Raw genomic sequence first — 18,488 nt, 5'->3', positions numbered from 1 at the left:
CACTAAAAGCCAGTCTCTATTTACCAAAGTGAAAAACTGTCCTCTTTAAAAATAGAAAAAAAATAGGTTTCCACCACCACCAATTCTAAATAAGCCTTGTTCCACCCAAGCCACTCTAATTCCATTACCACAGCCTAGCTGCTTAGAGTCAATCCTCACTTCGCAATTACACTTGGGATAGTTTCAACACCAAATCTGCTGGGAGAAGGACAATCCCTGCCGCTCCAGTAACATTTGGGGCAATCTGTATGGGAAATTATGGGACCTGAAGATGACAGGGTGGAGCTCTCGAGTGAGAGACTTTGTTGAAACGTCGCTTTGTTCGTTGAAGTGGAGGCGAACCACTTCAATCCAATCCAACCGCCCCAGCTGTACGAAGAGTCATTTCATCTCCCCCACTTGGTGGAGGATCCATTACCACTGTGCCTCCCAATATTTTGGGTGAGCTAGGAATGCAGCTCGAGAATTGAGTGTGGAATGGGGTCGGAGTTTCAAGAGATTGGTGGATGTGCTCAACTTGTTAAGAACAAGTACAATCCTGTGGATATTGTTTCACTTTTTTTTTTTGTTTTCGCACTTCATATTGAATCATACACGTGAAATAGATTGAATAAGTGAGTTGAGAAATATTTTTGAAGACTGTGTTGACTGTCGAGTTATGGATTACAACGCGATTCTTATTTTGATACAATGAAAGATACTGTGTCTTGCGGTAATTGAGTATTAGGGACTAAACTTGTTGACCTCATGAACTGAGAGTGAATTCCTGTTTTTTATTCATGTCCTGAAGCTCTTAAAGGGAATAAGAAAGAAATAGTTTTCCAAAAAGTTAACGTTGTTTAATTAATTAACTCAATCCCTATATTATAAGATTTATACTCGTTTAATTCAGATAGTATTATGAAAAGTGAAAAAAAAAAATCTCGAAATTTTATTCCACAAAAATCTACAAATAAGAATCTATACAAAAGGCATTTACGTAGTATCGAAGAACGCTCAATTCATGAATTTTCAAAAGTTTTTCCTTTCGTGATTTGATATTTCTCGGTCGATACTATCACGCTACAAAGTTGTTTAAACCGAATACCTCTAAATTCGATTGAAAACTGCTGACAAAACCGGTTTTATTTCAAAAACAGAAACGTCTTCAGCATCAGTACGACCGTTCTTGAACATGATTACCAACTTTATGACGAAGCTGTATCCTACAACTACCAATACATTTCAACGAATTTGCACCTTTTGTCCACACAATTAAACAACTACTCCTCTGTCAACTAAGAAGTGGTCAAGACACACTTGCGATTGGTTAGCAAGCAAACTAAAACTGCCCAAATACTTAATACCAATAAGTCCATAGACGAATACACAAGAGGGACGCTGCACCGGCACTTTTTTTTTCGAATTGAAGTTCTAAAATCCAAGTGTAGGACATTTTTGATGACGTTAGAGAAAGGAATACGGTTCAAATATCCCTCCCGGAAACTTTTCGGAATTGAAGTTTTAAAAAGGCAATTTTAGGCTATCTTTGGTGATGATAGGAGGCGGCGTTTAGAGGCCTTCACCCTGGCATTTAAAGCCTCAAAGACGCCACTGTAGACATCTGAGGTAGGGTTAGGGGGAAAGAATGGGTTAAGTGACTTTCCTTCGGTAATTTTTCGAAACTGAGTTGGGCACAGTCGGCTTTGGCCCTCACGGGTTGTTGTGCTACAGGGTTTGGTCTGATGTTTCAAAAAGCGCAATTTTAGACGACTTTCGATGATGTTAGGGAAACGGAGTTTTGAAATCTTCCCCCGGAAATATTATGAAATTGAAGTTCTAAAATGCATTTTTAGAGTAGCCCTTTTAACAGAAAAGGAGAGGAATAGGTTTGAGGACATCATTGGCTAAGTCTCTATATTTTTAGTTGTTTCAGATGAAAGTGCTGTGACAGCTCCATCTCCAAGCATGTGTGATCAGATACGTAGTAAAAGGTTAGTTAAGAAATCAACCCGCCCCCTCCTTGAAACATTTCTGGATCCGTCCTTGAATAAGTTCAAACTACAGATAACAACCTGAAATTAATGTTATCATCTGAAATGTTGTCACGACGTAAAAATAAGTCCTTTTATCAAGTTTCTTCGAAGGAAAGCAGTTAATTGTTTAGCGAATAAACATATTTTGCAAGAAATACCATTAAACGAGTTTTTAGAACAAGTTTTAACTTGGATCCAATAATTTCTCTTTTTTATTAATATCTGTACTTTATTATCGTAATTAAGCAATATTCCCAGAGTTGCGCTCTGAAGTTCAACCGGTTCGAGGAAAGAAAACCACATCAACTAGCCCAAAGTGTTACTTTCCCCATGCTGAGAGAGTAACCATTATCTAAATCCGACTACCGCCCACCTGAACAAAAATTCTACACATGAACTCAATTAAGATAATAACAATGATCAAACGAAGAACTTCATATCAAGTATGCAAAAAGGCTATCAGCATAGAATAGTGATGTTAGCAATTGTATTTATTATTACCGACCTATATTTGCCTTTTGGAAGAACATAGGGTGCAGAAACTCGATTATGCTTTCTAATTTTATGTTGAGAAAAAGGAAGGGTATGTACATCTTTTGATGAACTGCTATGCGTCAGTCTCTACTATAGGAAGTAAAAGGAAAATTTCATTTCTGAAGCTATTTCGTCTCATTTGATGTTAAGGTTAAAGATACCTTGGGTCCCTCTGTTTGCCACAATATAGAGTTCTATTCCCAGTGTTAGTTCAAGTAATACCTAATGATTTAGAAGTATACTACTTTAAATCTTCATTTCATGGATTTAAAAATATTTCATGAAGATTTTATTCACATGTATTTTTTATTAAAAGTAGCAAAATAAAAGAAAGTTTGAATGTATATATTATTTTTTCTATCGAAGTAGCTATCAGTAATTTGTCGCGAATTTGCAACAACATGTCCATGATATACTAACCGTAATTCAGTGCACACGAAAACTCGGTAAAATTGTAAAGTAGGATTACCTAATTGCCCTTACTAAGGCAAATAGGTAATACCTTTTGAAATGTGTATTTGGCGCCAAAAGTTCTGCATTTCACAACTTGGGTTAAATTCATCGTATTTAATGAATTCAGAAAGAAATATTAGAAGCAAAGTTAAAAATTTGCAACAGTATGAAATGAAGACAAAATATTTTCAATATACAGTATAAGTATATACGTATGCGTACATAATGTCGCGAATGGATTACACTTCCATACCGACAGGTGTCGTCAAGTCAGACCTACTTTCACGAAATGCGCATGTGCGAGTGGGCGAAAGCACCAGTTGCGGAATGAAAACAGAAATGATAAACAATCATCAAGATGACACGTGACAAGTGATTAATGAATGGTTCAAATAGAAGGGACAGAAACAAAAATTCCGTCACTCACGTTCTGCTGTTTCCACTGCTCTCGATGCGCCGCCCTCTTTGCGCAGAAAGCGCAAGTGCAAAATCTGACAAGCGTATTTTTTCTTCTTTTTTTTTTTTTGTCGCCGTTGCTTTTAATATTAATCAAGCATTAAAGAAAATATCTAAGGAAAAAATGTAACTGTATAAGGAGGTACTCAAAGGATAAAGAAAATAATTTTAAGCATTTTAATTCTAAGGATTAAAACAAATTTCTAACAAAAGGATGATTTAAATAACAAATTCCCAAGACAAAGCATTAATTTTAATGACTATACGCAGAACACTTAAATTTGCTTAAAAAAACTGTAAAACGACAAAACGAGAACTATTTCCGACAAACAGGACTCCTTTCTAAATACACATGGATAGATTCGGAAGCAAAAGAAACAAAGTTGAAAATTTGGAGATACCAAGCGCAAGTCATATGCAAAACGTCCAACTATTTTGTGACAAGAAATGTATGTGGTATTCCTAACAGACTGCTATCCAACGTGTCTTTAAAAACTCAAAAGTTTGAAACTTTTAAAACGTTGCAAATAATTCATATTTTCAAAACTTCCCACGGTTCAAGTCACCGATTTTAAAACTTCACTTTCTCTTATTCCCATAGTAGATGTCCGAGTTTACAAAACGTCAAGATGTGCATATGTTTAATTTCTAACATTCGAAGATCATCGGAAATAAAATTTTTAAAGATACTATCATGTTCTCTAAGCAATCTTCTTTCGTAGCATGAACAAAGGTTAAATAGATTAAAAAAAAAAAAAATAGCTGTTTTACTTTTGGCTTGCACGTGGGGGTAGTTCAAGAAATAGCAGTCAGTTTCCCATTTTGATGCAACAAAACCGTCAGAAATAACCCTTTCCCTTTACTTTTCATTCAGTTACAAATAACTCTTGCGTTCAGGAGATGTTTTTTTTTTTTTCTCTTTCTCTTTAAGATTTTCTTTCTTTACCCGAAAGGATTTTCGTCTTAAGCATTGTTTTTTTTTTTTTTTTTTGCTTTTAACTTTTTCAAAAATAGTTAAAAGAAAAGTGTAAATACGTAAAAGCGGTTTCATAACTGGTTGAAGGCGTCACTTGAACTGTCGCGATTCATTTACTTTCCAGTAAAATAGCTAAGTTGGTTGAAGAACAATTATTTTCTTTCATTTCTCCATCAATTTTCGATTACCAGCTACACAGCCAGTTGTATTTTAAATCAAAGTGAATCTACAATGAAAACTTTGCCAAAGACTTTTTTTTTAAACTTATCGAAAGCTTTTAAGTAAAAGAATACTTCTACTTCAAAACTGCCGACAGTGTGACGTCACATTGAATAAAAAAAAGGAACCTCGTACAGTTTTTCAAACTTAAAAAAAATATTTCATTATAAGTATAGTGAACGCCGGTTAATTGAAACAGTGGTTAATTGAATCAACCGTTTTATTGAATCAAATCGTCAAAACAAAACAAAATCCAGCTTTGTTGAATTTACCGGTTTATGGAATCGGCTGCTTTATGAAATCAAAATATTTAGACCAAACGTGAGTCATATAAGCGGCAGCGATTGTATTTAATTTCTGTTGAAATCACAGAAAAGGATGGATGTTTCATTACTTTCTTAAAATCGAAAAAAAAAAGTCAGATTCAGGTTGTTGCTATTGGAGAGTTTTCCAGTTAAAAGTTTTTGAAATTTATGTGTCGTATAACTTAGAAAAAATCTTCAATATTATGGGGGGTTTATGAAGAAGTTAATCAATTGTTTATGTCATTTTCATTATAATCAGAAGGAATTTTTCATTTTTTCCTTTTACCCTACGACTATTTAGATTTTTACTATTTATTTATAAGTCGTTTCAATAACAGGAGAATTTGTTAATTACTAAATTCATTATTTTTAATACAAATGCTATAAATATTGTTTTTATGATCGAAACGGTTCTCTCTTTTGGCAGTAGCACAAAGATTCTTTTCTTTTTAATATCAGATGAACTTTTTTGGCGTACCACTTACCCCCAAAAGTGACTTCATGAAATTACGTAAATCATGACGATATCTTGAAAAACTTACGATAAAGCTAACTTGTTCTGTTCCAATTACACATAAAGAGTAACATTTTGATATCTTTATACTAAGAAAAAAAATCGGTATGAGAAGTGGGTCTGAACACAGATGGTGTTCAAGGAGGCGAGGAATAGGGGGGGATTGCTGCCAAGTGGTTTTGGCCGAGCGCCAAAAAGCGGCATGCGACATTTAATGCGTTTTCTTCCGGCTCTAATTTTTTTCTTCTGATCTAATGGCTTCGTCCTTGCGTGCAGCGTCTAACGATCCCGTCCACGAGTTGTGGAAACGAAGCCGACACGAAAGTTTCAGAGAACTTTGTCGCCTCACGCTCCTGACCTACTGACGTCGGGACTGAGCGCGTCAATTTCGGAAACACTGTTTCAATCTGAATATTCCGCATCTTCGGTTGGAATTTTGAAGAATGACGCGAAATTATTTTACTCAAGATCGAGTGAAGTAACTCAGTTCACTTCAATTGTTGATTGCTTCCATGTTTTAAACATTCTAAAACATCGTCTGCTGTAATTTATTTATTTTAGAAATAATTTTGTTGAAATTATACAATGATGATCCTAAAAAAATAGTTTGAATTTTCTTTTGTCGCTTCACGCTCCCGACCTACTGACGTAACGGTGTCAATTTTGAAAACACTGTTTCAATATAAATATTCCGCAACTTCGGTTCGAACTTTTTTAAAATAAAAGCGAAATTATTCAGAAGATCGAGTGAAATAATTTAATTCGATCCAACCGTTGAATGCTTCCATGTTTCTTAAAATTCTAAATACATCGTCTGCTGTAAATTTCAGTTTTTTTTTTAATTTTACAATTTTATTTGAATTGCATCATGACTGATTCTAAAAATTTCTTTCAAATTTAATTTTTTTCCCTACTTCATGCTCTTAACGTACTGACGTCGGGACTCGGCGCGTCAGTTTTGGAAACACTGTTTCAATCTAAATATTCCGCATCTTCGTTTCGAATTTTAAAGAAAAAAGCGAAATTATTTTACACAAGTTTAAGTGAAGTAATTTAATTTACATCAATTGAAATCAATCCATTGAAATCCCAACAAACGAGTACCAATACAACGAAATAAATTTCCACTCCCGATTTAATTTCCATCACATTGGTTAAATTCCATTACAGCGAAGCTTACGTCATAACGAACAAAATTTTGTGGTCCCTGTAAGTTCGTTGTAACGGGATTCCACTGCATAAACTTCTCTTCAGCAGTGCAATCGGTCCACTTGAATCCGAAACTAGTGAGTCTAGTCGTAGTCTAGTAAACAAACGTGTATTGTTCCGTGGACAACTGATTCCATTATTATTTATACGATAAACGGCATTCCAATTACAGAGAAATTCCGTTACAACAAACTTCAAATTTTGTTCATTGTAATGAAGTTGAAGCAACGTAAAGGAAGTTAAATACCTTTGTGCTGGAAAGTAAAATACACTCTAAAAACAACAATTTCAAAAATGATGAAAAAGTACTCAAATTTAAACGTATCGCGAGTCAAAATGGCTCCGACTACATGGTATTCAAATTTGAAGCATTCAAATACTCAAATCAATATTTGTGCTCATTTTTGAATATGTAGTAATTTAAAAACTCAGTATTATGTATTCATTTTTGAGTATGAAATAATTCAGCACACTATTTGAAAACATGGGTACTCATATTTGAAACAAAAGGTTTCTAGAAAATTTAAAAGCATGAATGTACTCATTTTTGAAAACTTCTTTTTTTTTAATGAAGTAACAACATCAAAAAGCACCATTTGCAGTTTGCAGATTACTGCAGACACGTGTTTCGGCATAACAAGGAACGCCTTTTTCAATGCAAAAAAGAAATGAGCTTATGGATGAAAAGACATCCGACAAAAGCCAAGAGCCAGATAAACAAATAGCTTAAAAATAAAATTACAGATTAACCCAACACCAATGAGAAAATTATAAACCAATAAAGAACCAATAGAAATGCAAACAAAGAGCAAGATTTTTCTCACAGGTACAATACAATAGAAAGAAAATCAGGACTGAAAATTCGTTGTATTGACGATCGTTGTAACGGGATTTCACTGTAATTACATGGTTCAGTGTCACTACCAGCTAATATTTTTTTTTCAAAGCACCATTAAATTCTCCCACACACTCCACAAATACACTGCAATTTTTGCCTCAGAACAGAAAGAAAAATTCCACTATATACAAGTGAAATTATTCAAATGGCATGGGCAATATATGTCTCAATTTTTCAAAGTAAATCTTACTTGAATATATTCACAGGTTCAAGTACATATAAATTCTGAAAATTTCCATTTTGAACAATCACGATGAGTTCCCACTTACCTGCAAAAGAAAAAAATAATTTTAGAAATGAAAGAAAATAGAAAATGCAAAAAAATAATACTACTATTTTTCCTTTGAAAGGAAAGTTTTGACAAATTTTCCCAAATAATCTGAGGGAGAAGAATGGAAGGTCGTTACACACACAATAGTCAATTTAAAATTCAAAAAGAATATATAATAATACTTAGATATTCAAAGGATAATTTAAACAATTTTCACTTTGAAAAATGAAATAACCCTCCCGTGCTATTTTTCATTTTACGCAGCAAATATAAAAACGCATACACAAAGACCCTTTGATATCTACTTTAATGAGGTAACTTGACCAGTAAATCAACAGCAGAGTTTAGTTTTCCGAAATACTTGAAATCGTTTAATGTATAGATAGCATTTGGTTCATGACGTTAAAAATATTTTGATTCGATATTTTATACATTGGAGGGGAGACGTATCTATGAGATTTTTTTTTCTGCAATTACGAATTGCTTATTATCCATACGACCAACATTGACGTTGCTCGGATTTTTCAGATTACCATGGCAACAGTTGTTTTTAATATTTATTTAGACAGCGAAATTTTCGTCATCATAGCTACAAATCGTCTGCAGTTTGATTTTATTCATATTTATTTCAGGGCTTAACTCAAACACATTTTACATTCAAAAAAGTTTTTTTGTGTGTATGTGTACAATTACACTTCTTCGCAACTCCAGAGCTCGAATACGCTACCTTGCGGTGATTAACAATACTAAAGAAAAAGGTAAAACATTCTATTCCACGTGTTTCCTTTGGGGTAAATTACAGGCTCCAGACAGTTTGTGATGTAATGTAATTTCAGAATAATAGAAAATAAAGCTTCCCACAAACACAACGAAAAATTACTGTCATTCACTAAACGTCAAAGCAAGTTATAAGTTACGGCGTGTGTTTGTTTTACCTTTTTCATCCGGTATTGGACAGTGACTGCAGCTCCCCCTATAGTTTATTGGAGTTGCGACTTCAGAAAAAAACACCCATATCTTTTCTGTAAACGAGCAATTTTTGAAAGTATTCAATGGCTAAATTCAAAAGCATTATGTAAATCGATATTAAGCTTTTTTTTTTTTTTTTTTTTTTTTTTTTTGTAGCGAAACTATTGTTTGGCTGTCTTATTTTACTTTATTTATTTATTTCTTTTTAAAACTTTATTGTTATTTTTAAAATCACGCATCTAAATTTTATTTCGAAAAAACATGTCTTGAGACCGTTTAGAAATTGTTGGAGTGGTTTTTGGATCATCATTTTTTATGGATAGCATGTTGTATGTAGCATTTTCTGGCGTAATGTGGCCATCTACACAAAATCCACTTATTCCTAACGAAAATCTCGATTGGGATAAAATCGTGAATCCAGGGGTAGAAGTGACCGACTTGTCACATATAGGACATTTTCCGTAAAAAATATAGGACAAATATAGGACACATTATATGAATAATTTTGCTATGAAAAAACAAATAATACATATCATATTTATTTATTCCTATCAATGATTTTGTTTTAAAAAAAAACATCAAATAAAATTATTCCTTACATCTGAAATGACTTTCCTGTAGTTGAAAAAATAATTTTTGAAAAAAAAAAAAAAAAAAAAAAAAAAAAACAGTGTACTTTATAGACGAAATAATTAAACAAAATTTGAAAAAAGAAAATTTTTATTTTTTCTTCCTCACTCATGATCCAAGTACTAATTCCACTGTTCTTTGATTTTATATCTAAACTGAACCCTTTAACAATTGTATTAAGAACAAACAGAGCTTGAGAAGGATCCTCTTGACGTTTTTCAGAGTCTTCTTTATGCTTGAATGTTTTAGCATACTGCCTCAATAGCGAAAATCCACTATTGCTTATGAGCACTGAACAGTTGCAAAAATGGCAAAAAGCGGTAAAATCATCTTTTACTTTAGTGCACCATGCACCAAAATTTGTGGAATTAATGTCCTCCTGGTTCAACAACAACAAAAAACGGGAATATAGGAAATATAAGACATTTTTCAAAATATAGGAAATATAGGACGATTTTGATGCTTTTCTTGAATATATAGGAAATATAGGATATATAGGACTACTTAGACCCCTGAATCGCAGCGTATGGAAGGAAGTATTTAGTTAAAAACTGAATATAGTAAATACCCGATATTAGTAAACCATTATAATAAAAGTTGGCTTCAAGTTTAAAATCTTACAATTAATGACAGGAAATTTGTATAGTGGAAACAAAAATGTAATCGGTAGTTTCATTGTAACAACAAACAAACAAACTTGAGTAGAACAAACTTTGTTTCATTGATTATTGATTTAATTGGATTCAGAATCTCCTTTATTTAGTACTTTAGTGTTTTTAGAAGGTCCCACCGCATTTTCAATTCTAGCAATTTTTTGAGCAATCACGATTGCTTATTGTTCTCACTTGACCGTTTTTGGCGTCCGTGCCTTTTTCAGCTTGGACCAGGCCTGCAGCACCACCGGTGGCGGCGCGGCTGGTCCTGAGCACTGTCCCCCGAAATCCACTTTTGCTGGGCGGTGGCGTCCATGTCCCACACACACGAACGCCTACACACACACACACACGAACGCCTACACACACACACGAACGCCTACACAGACACACACACGAACGCCTACACAGACACACACACGAACGCCTACACGCACACGCACGTACACAACACTCACTCACACACATGCATACATACACTTACGCACCCACGCACATGCGCCTACACAAACACACACGCTCGTGATTGCGAAAAACATAATTTGAATTCAAGATGCCAAAAATTCAAATTAATTTTTTTTCATATTTATTGTCGCCATGGTCTAAGAAACTACTTTTTTTGACGATACCGAGCATTAAATATTTATATGGAACCACCTCAGAGTTTCCCTAGGTGGATGTCTGTGGAGGAAGGGACGCCTATATTTAGTAGTAGGATTCTTATAACTGAAATGATTATAATGCTGATGAAGTGTTAATATGTATATCTTTTGTTTTTCGGAAGCAGATTCAGCCGATTGTCGAGAACATTAATATTTCGTTAACGTTTTGCTTCTCAAGTATATTTTAAAAAGCATTTCGGACCTTAGAAAAACACGATAACACGATCCCCCCCCCCAAAAAAAAAAAAAAAAAAAAATCTTTTAAAGCCGAGCGATGCTTGGTCGTTTAGGTACTAGATGAACTTAAATAGCAAAACTTCATCTGAATACAAAATTTCTAATTCACTAATTTCCATCATTTAAGATTGATATGAAATTTAAAAAGATGCTTTTTATGCGCGGTAAATAATCTTTATGATAAGTGCACTGGTGGAAATCGGCCATAAAATCTTTGTTTACTACCGCATCCTAAACCATATTTCTTTTATTAATGGATATGCCTCGCATTATCTATTCTAGAAAATCACCAGTCATAATATAACGGGTGCAAGTTTCTTGGCTATTTCCATCCCAATTCATTTGCAATAACCCAACGAGTAGGGTCCTGTATAGCATTTCGTGATTTTGAAAAACATTATTGGAATTCAAGACGTCAAAATTAATTCAAGCAAATGTTTTTTTTCTGGGGGTACAAATAAAAAGTGGTACAGCAACGCTGTAACTAGTGATTGCAATACTGGCATACCGGTATACTGCACACCGGTATTTCGAGCTATTTTGCAGTTTCGTAATACCGGTATTAGATGAGAGGTACAATACCGGTATTTTCGGTATTAGCTGAAAATAAAAAAATAGCTTTTAATTACCGAGTTTTTAACTTGACTTATTTGAAAACTGTTATTTTAAATGTACATAACTTTGTCGATGATGCAGTACCAAAATCAATCTATTAATGTAAAAATTCGGTTCGAAAATTACGAATTAATAGAATATCAATAAATAAAAGTAGCAGAAAGATTACAAATAATATTTTCATCAATAGATAGTGTGATGAATCGCATTTTTGTGAGTTTATGTGCACTATGTTTTTATTTTCCCATTTCTTTGATTACTCATTGTGAAAGTTTATTTTAAGCGTAATTACGAATGCATATGTGCTAAGAATAATTAATTAAAACCGTCAACTGCAGCAACACTTTATGATATTTTTTAGATATTGATCTCAACTGTACTGAATTTTGAGAAAACTTTTTCTTATAATAACAAATGATAATTTGTTGTCATCGTTATTAGTTAGTGTTCTCTTCTGTATCCCTATTCAGCTTTATACCAGCGAGATAATATTTAGCACTTAAATAGTGCTCTGAAAATTTGCAGAGAGTAAAAGCCTAACTATTTCGATCGTATTTCAAATATTTACATAATTGTGAAAAATTTCTAAAAGAAACGAATAAAAGAAACTAACAAAAGATCAAACTTAGTTTCATCGTAAATTTCAATCCAAAAGGGTTAATAAAAAACAAACACAAACCAATCCTGATCAAGAGGAAACCGTTGAAGATAATGTTGATATTGGAAAATAATTGTCTCTCAAAGAGAAATTACAACCCGTTTCTTTATTAAAAAAAGTTCAAAAGAAAAACAAACACACACACACACACACACAAATAATTTTCCTAAACGTCAACAAGCAATAACCCGAATTTAACTGTAGGAAATTTGTTCACTAAAATGAGTTCCAGGCCTATTAAGGACAACTCAATAGATGTATTGTGATTCTTATTGTTGATGATTTTTTTATTATGACATTTGTTCCTTCATTAATATTTGTTCGCAATAAGCTTTCATAAATAATACTCTATATACACAAAAATATGACTTATGTCAACGAAACAATGTTTTTGATAAGTTTTTGAGAAATTTCTAATACCGGTATTCCGGTATCACGTTTTAAAAAATACCGGATACAGGTATAGCATTTTTGGTCCAACTGAAAACGCCTAATCAGTGGCCGAACACAAAATTTGTTCGTTTTCATTTTGGAATTAAAAAGAAGGAAGGTACTGTTGCCAATCCATCAAATGAAAAAAACTCATGAAACCTTTAAAAAACAGACGTTTTTTTTTCTCTGCAGTGTGTTTATTCGCTGTTCAAACGACTCTATATTTAAAGGAAATAGAAACATGTAAAGTAAGTCCTAACGTCACGTAGGATGGTTCCTACTTTTTATGCTGTGCTATATATATATATAAAAGTAAATAAATTATGAAGTGTTCAGAAAAAAAGAAAATCTCAGCACTTCTTCGTTTTACATTTTACGTTAGACAGGAGGGAAAAATTCGAAATGATAGCTTCGAAACACATGATATGAATTACAGTTCGATCTTCCATCATCCCTCAGGACGTCAGTTCCGAGCAGCTGGTAATCCATCAAAGGATCCGTAACGTTCCGTATTGCATTTCGTCCGCCCTGACAGTCTAATCGAATGTCAAAAGAGGGTGTAAGGATTATCTTATATTTTCACACTCTTCACGCAAAAGGGAATATATAGTTTTCAAACACAGAGAAATAAGTAACATTTTTCTTCACGAAGCATTCACATGTTGTCAGTTCCAGAAGTAAAAGGAAAGGCAGTTTGCAGGCTGAGATTGATACGTATATAGTTTAAAGTACCTAACTTGTTGCTCTTTAAAACTTGTTCTTCTTCACTTGCAGTTTCAAAAAACTGCTAGAGAATTTTTCTACATCGAAGACAGTAGTTATCTTTACTAATAATAAAGCTGAAAGTCTCTCTGTCTGGATGTCTGGATGACTGGATCTCTGTGACGCGCATAGCGCCTAGATCGTTCGGCCGATTTTCATGAAATTTGGCACAAAGTCAGTTTGTAGCATGGGGGGGGGGTGCACCTCGAAGCGATTTTTCGAAAATTAGATGGTGTTCTTTTTCTATTCCAATTTTAAGAACAAAATTTTCATAAGAAGGGACGAGTAAATTACGAAATTATCATAACGTGGAACCGTAACATGGGCACAAGCCAATTGGCGAGATACGAAATTATCATAACGTGGAGTTGGCGAGAAAATTCACCATACATTATTTGTAAATATACAGGCGAACCAAAAGACCTTTTAATTTTTCTATTACGGGCAAAGCCGTGCGGGTACCACTAGTATAGTATAATTGAAGACTTCGGAGCAAAAAGAAGTCAGCTTCACTTAAAAAAAAAAACCTTTCGGGACTCACAAAAAAGTTTTCAACACTCATAAGATTTTGTTTTTCTATTTGTTATTACGTAAGAATTTACCTCTATGAAACCAATTTTATAGACATTTTTGTAAAACATAATGCTACCTATGTGTAATTAATTGTTTTGTACTGGAGCTGTCGCACTCTCGCTCCAAAAACGTATAATTATCCAAATACATTTTGGTTTTTTAAAAATCATACGAAGTAAGAAAAGAATGAGTTCTGTGATAAAAATAATTAAGTGTTGAAATGAAAGGAAAACTAAAATGTTGTTTGTGTACGTTAGCGAAAAATTGAAACAAAAATTACACGAAACGACTGAAAGAATTTACTTTCAAAATATACTTGAAGGAACCAGTTTTTTTTTTTTTTTTTTTTAATTTTTCCGAAGGATATTTATGTTAATTAATTTGTAGAGAGCGACTGTAATTTACTTTTTTTTTAAAAAGGTCGGATCCTCTAAATCAGGAGTCGGAAAGTAATTTTAGTTGGGGTTCAGATATTCTTGAAAAATTTTTTTATCAAGGTCCAGAGAAAACCCTCACATTCTACACTAACTAATACAAGTTTAAATTGTCACGTAATTATTTCCAAACTACTAAAAAAAATTATAGAAGTGTCTCCTAAAGATATCTACACAGTTGTTGCCTACATAGAAATATTTTTAAACGTAATTTATTTTTTAGCTTATATAGTTTGAAAACATTTTTGCGGTTCAGGTTTTGACCTTCTGCAGGGCGGACCTGGCCCGCCAGTTACCCGATTGCCGCTCTAAATAAACGGAATTCATCCCAAAACAAGCGTAATTTGTTGTTCTCCTTTTTACGATTATATAAAGATTAAATATAACTTGCAAAACACTTTTAAGTTATTCGAACATAATTAATGAGAAATTCTTTAGATTATTTTTTTTTATAATGCTGATAGCTAATTCCTTACTGATACAGTGAAACCTGTGTAAGTTGACCACTTGCGGTGCTTTAGTGATCAACTTAGACAGGCGGTCAACTTACAAAGGGTTTGTTATATGATTCTCAGTCAAATTTGGTACATATTGGTGGTTAACATAGACAGGTAATCAACTTAGAAGGGTGGTCAACTTTACAGGTTTTACTGTATATGTTTCATTTTTTAGTGCACACACGTGCTCTTAGCACGCTGCAGTACACACGTCTTAATCATTTTTTCCCCCTTTATTTCTATTGCACTGTTTTCAAAAACAGTCGCTACTATAGAAGCAAAAAAGAAACAAAAATGTCCCGTAGGAAGGTGATTCAAAATGATAATGGGCCCTCAAGCTTCAAAAGCGCGCAAATAAAAGGAACATAGTATTGTCTGGACAAGAGGAAAGCAAACTTTGTTATCAGAGAAGCTGCCTACACTTGCAGATAAGTCACAAGACAGCGCAAATACATTTCAAAAACAGTAAGAAAAACAACCAGAAGAACTTCACTTCCCATAAATAGAAAAGTTTTGCAGATGAAACTTAAGTGTATGATGTATTTAACGAAAGCCCGCAATAAGCTATGAAACAAAGCAGAAAAATCTCGCAAAAACCTAAATTTTAAATCTTGCAACGAGGAAAACCTTTTTATCACATTTTACACCCACCCTCTTTTTTTTTTTTTTGTGAAAACTAGCCGCCAAAATTTAATGGTTGCTTTATCTATAGATATACATTTTTAACATTATAATGCTTTTAGGACACATTGTTAACAGAAAAAACTTCAAAGCCTTTAAGGCAGTGATTTCCAAACTGTTCAGCGGTTCCTCAGGGAGCCGTGAAGGTTTTTCAGGAGCACCGTAAATTTTACATCAACTTCACAATAATTAAGACTTATTAAGTATGAAACTTATGCGATATTTTCCAGAGTCCCTACAGTATAAAAACGAGCTGTGCAATGCAGTACATGAGTTTTATTAATTTTTGTTGGTTGGTTTATGATTGGGTATACTTTTCGTCGGGAGGGGGGTTGGGAAAATTCTCCTTTTCTGAAAAGCGCCTTGATTAAAAAAAGAACTACTGCTTCAGGGAACAAATAAAATGCATTAGAAAAAAACTGCAACTTTGAATGTATTCAATGTAACAATATTTCAAGGTGCAATATTCCATTTCCAAGAGTAACATCCCCCCTCCCCCAAATACGATCAAAACCCTCAAGAGTGAGATCCCCTCCAAAAAAAAAAAAAAAAAATAAATAAATAAAACTCTTAAAAAGATCCCCCTAAAAATTTCAACATTGCAGTCTGTGCCATGTCCCCCCCCCTTTCCCTCAATTGGAAACTTCTCTTTACAAAAACACATCGCATTCTTCGTTCGTTCTTGAAATTAATGCTAATATCAAAGTCAACTGCATTTCCTATTAAATGCAGTGAAACTTCGCTTTACGAGGTTTGCTCGTTTCTGACTATTACACTTGAGAAAGACTCGTAAAAATAAATAATTTTTTCCATAAACAATACAAAATGAAGTAATGCATTTTAAGATAAGGACATTAACCAAGTTTATAACAATTTTAACTAAGTATTTACACAGGGCATTAATAAAATCAGTCTTAACCTGACTTCAGACATGTGGACTCTGACAATGAAGGAAGAAAGAGCCTCGGCGATGTTTGAAAGAAACTTTCGGAGCAGGAAATTATACGTTTATGTAAAAATAAAAAATAAATAAATAACAGCTGGAAGAGCATAGCGAAACATTTCTTATAACACATAAATCATTTGCCCTCCTAACCCCGAAATTGAAATATATTTACTTAAATTTGGACCACTTTTTAAAAAAAGTCGCCAAATCTGGAGAAATGAACACAAAAAAAAAGTCAATGTTGCATCGTCACATTCAAAGATATAGGCAGTCTGAATACGATTTCCAGGACCTTTCATTTCTGGTTAAAACTCAGCGACTTGTCTTAAAATGTAGCCCAACTTTAGGACCTGAAATTTCGATAACGGAGAGACGAGGGCAAATTATTTATGCACCAAAATAAAATTTATAATACGCTCTTTCGATTACTACCTATTTAACTTCTTTCATTATCACACTATTTTAAGGGCGCCCATGTTCAAAATTGTAAGGGGGGGGGCTCAAAAAATTTCCCATGGTTTACCAAAATATTTTCCCCCTGGAAACCGATTTCAATACAGATTAGACATATTAAAATTTGACATTTTTAATAAATAATTCATTAATGGCTGAAAAAGAATGTTTAATATATTTTTGCAAAGAAAAAAGCACTAAAAGCAAGGAATCTCATTTCAAAGGGGAGGGGGCGAGCCCTCCCCCTTGCCCCCCTATATGGGCACCCTTGCACTATTTGTATGATCCCCTGATAATCGCATTTCGCGCCGCTTTGGAGAATAAGATATGGCGTAAATGGTATAATTTAGAACTTATAAGTCATTGAGATACTCTTAAAATGAAATAGACAGGTCACCTTCTAAAAATGAATGCAGAGGGAGAGAGAGTTGACCTTAAGGTGCATAGTGCAACCTCTGTTTCTGGAAGATCAAGAAGAAGACGCAATAAAAGATGGAGGGACAACTGGATGGGGATTTTGCCCTTCTTAAAACCAGAGCTGGAGATCATATTACAATCCGCATCCAATGTGGTTTTTACACTAACTTTTTAACAGGTCTGCGGAGTCAGAATCGGACTTATTTTGGGGTAAAGAAGTCGCGAGTTGAAGGTTTAAAATTGCTAGAGTCGAAGTCAGATTCGGTCATTTTCCATCAAAGAACGCAACTGTGCCAGTGCTTGTGGAGCGTGAGTCGGACTGATTCGGGGTTAAGGGGAGTCGCAAGATCTAAAACTCCCGGAGTCGAAGTCAGTAAATTTTCTTCCTACTCCGCAACCCTGTTTTAGGTCTTCTAATTCTTTAAATTAATGTTTGATTGTATGAGCAAGAAGAATAATATAAAAAACCACACCATTCCACACATGTTTATAATATCAGAGAACGATAAAACATCCTGTAAGATTTTTCATAAAAAGTTTTTTTTTTCCTGTTCGAAAATATGTGCACGGCCCACGCCCTTTCCATGCTATAGTCCACCTATTGAATCAATCCATCCACTTCCGTCCAACCTAGCGTGCAGTAATTTAATTCATACACCGGACATACAAGGCGTAAACGCTGACTTGCACGGATCTACGTTCCATAAAAAGCAGATTGTGTTGAAGGTATTTAAGCCATGTTAAGAACACGTCTAACAAGAATAATATCAGCTGTTGACAAGAGATTTCATTTGAACATTTTGCCAAAAACACCGCATCTGAGCTGGTTACACTTATTTATAACTCTTGAATAAGGTTTAAAGTTGCCTTATTTTAAACAAAATACACACTAATTTTACCAGGAAGGGTAAACTAAAACGGTCAATATTTACATTACTTCATGCATTTTATCCTTGATTATTATCATTATTGCACTGTTTAAAATTCAATATAAATAGAAGAAGATTAACTTTTGATGA

At 33.8% G+C, this 18,488-nt stretch overlaps 1 protein-coding gene across 2 annotated transcripts in view; it reads right to left on the bottom strand.

The window, feature by feature from the left end:
- Positions 1-18,488, bottom strand: part of LOC129226504 (Krueppel-like factor 6) — a 270,656-nt gene that overhangs the window by 61,484 nt on the left and 190,684 nt on the right. The gene's annotated exons all lie outside the window — the stretch shown is intronic.

The sequence above is a fragment of the Uloborus diversus genome, chromosome 7 (assembly GCF_026930045.1).
Source record: "Uloborus diversus isolate 005 chromosome 7, Udiv.v.3.1, whole genome shotgun sequence".
NCBI lineage: Eukaryota > Metazoa > Arthropoda > Arachnida > Araneae > Uloboridae > Uloborus > Uloborus diversus.
The sequence above is the reverse complement of the archived record's forward strand: the minus strand, read 5'-3'. Positions and strand labels throughout refer to the sequence as shown.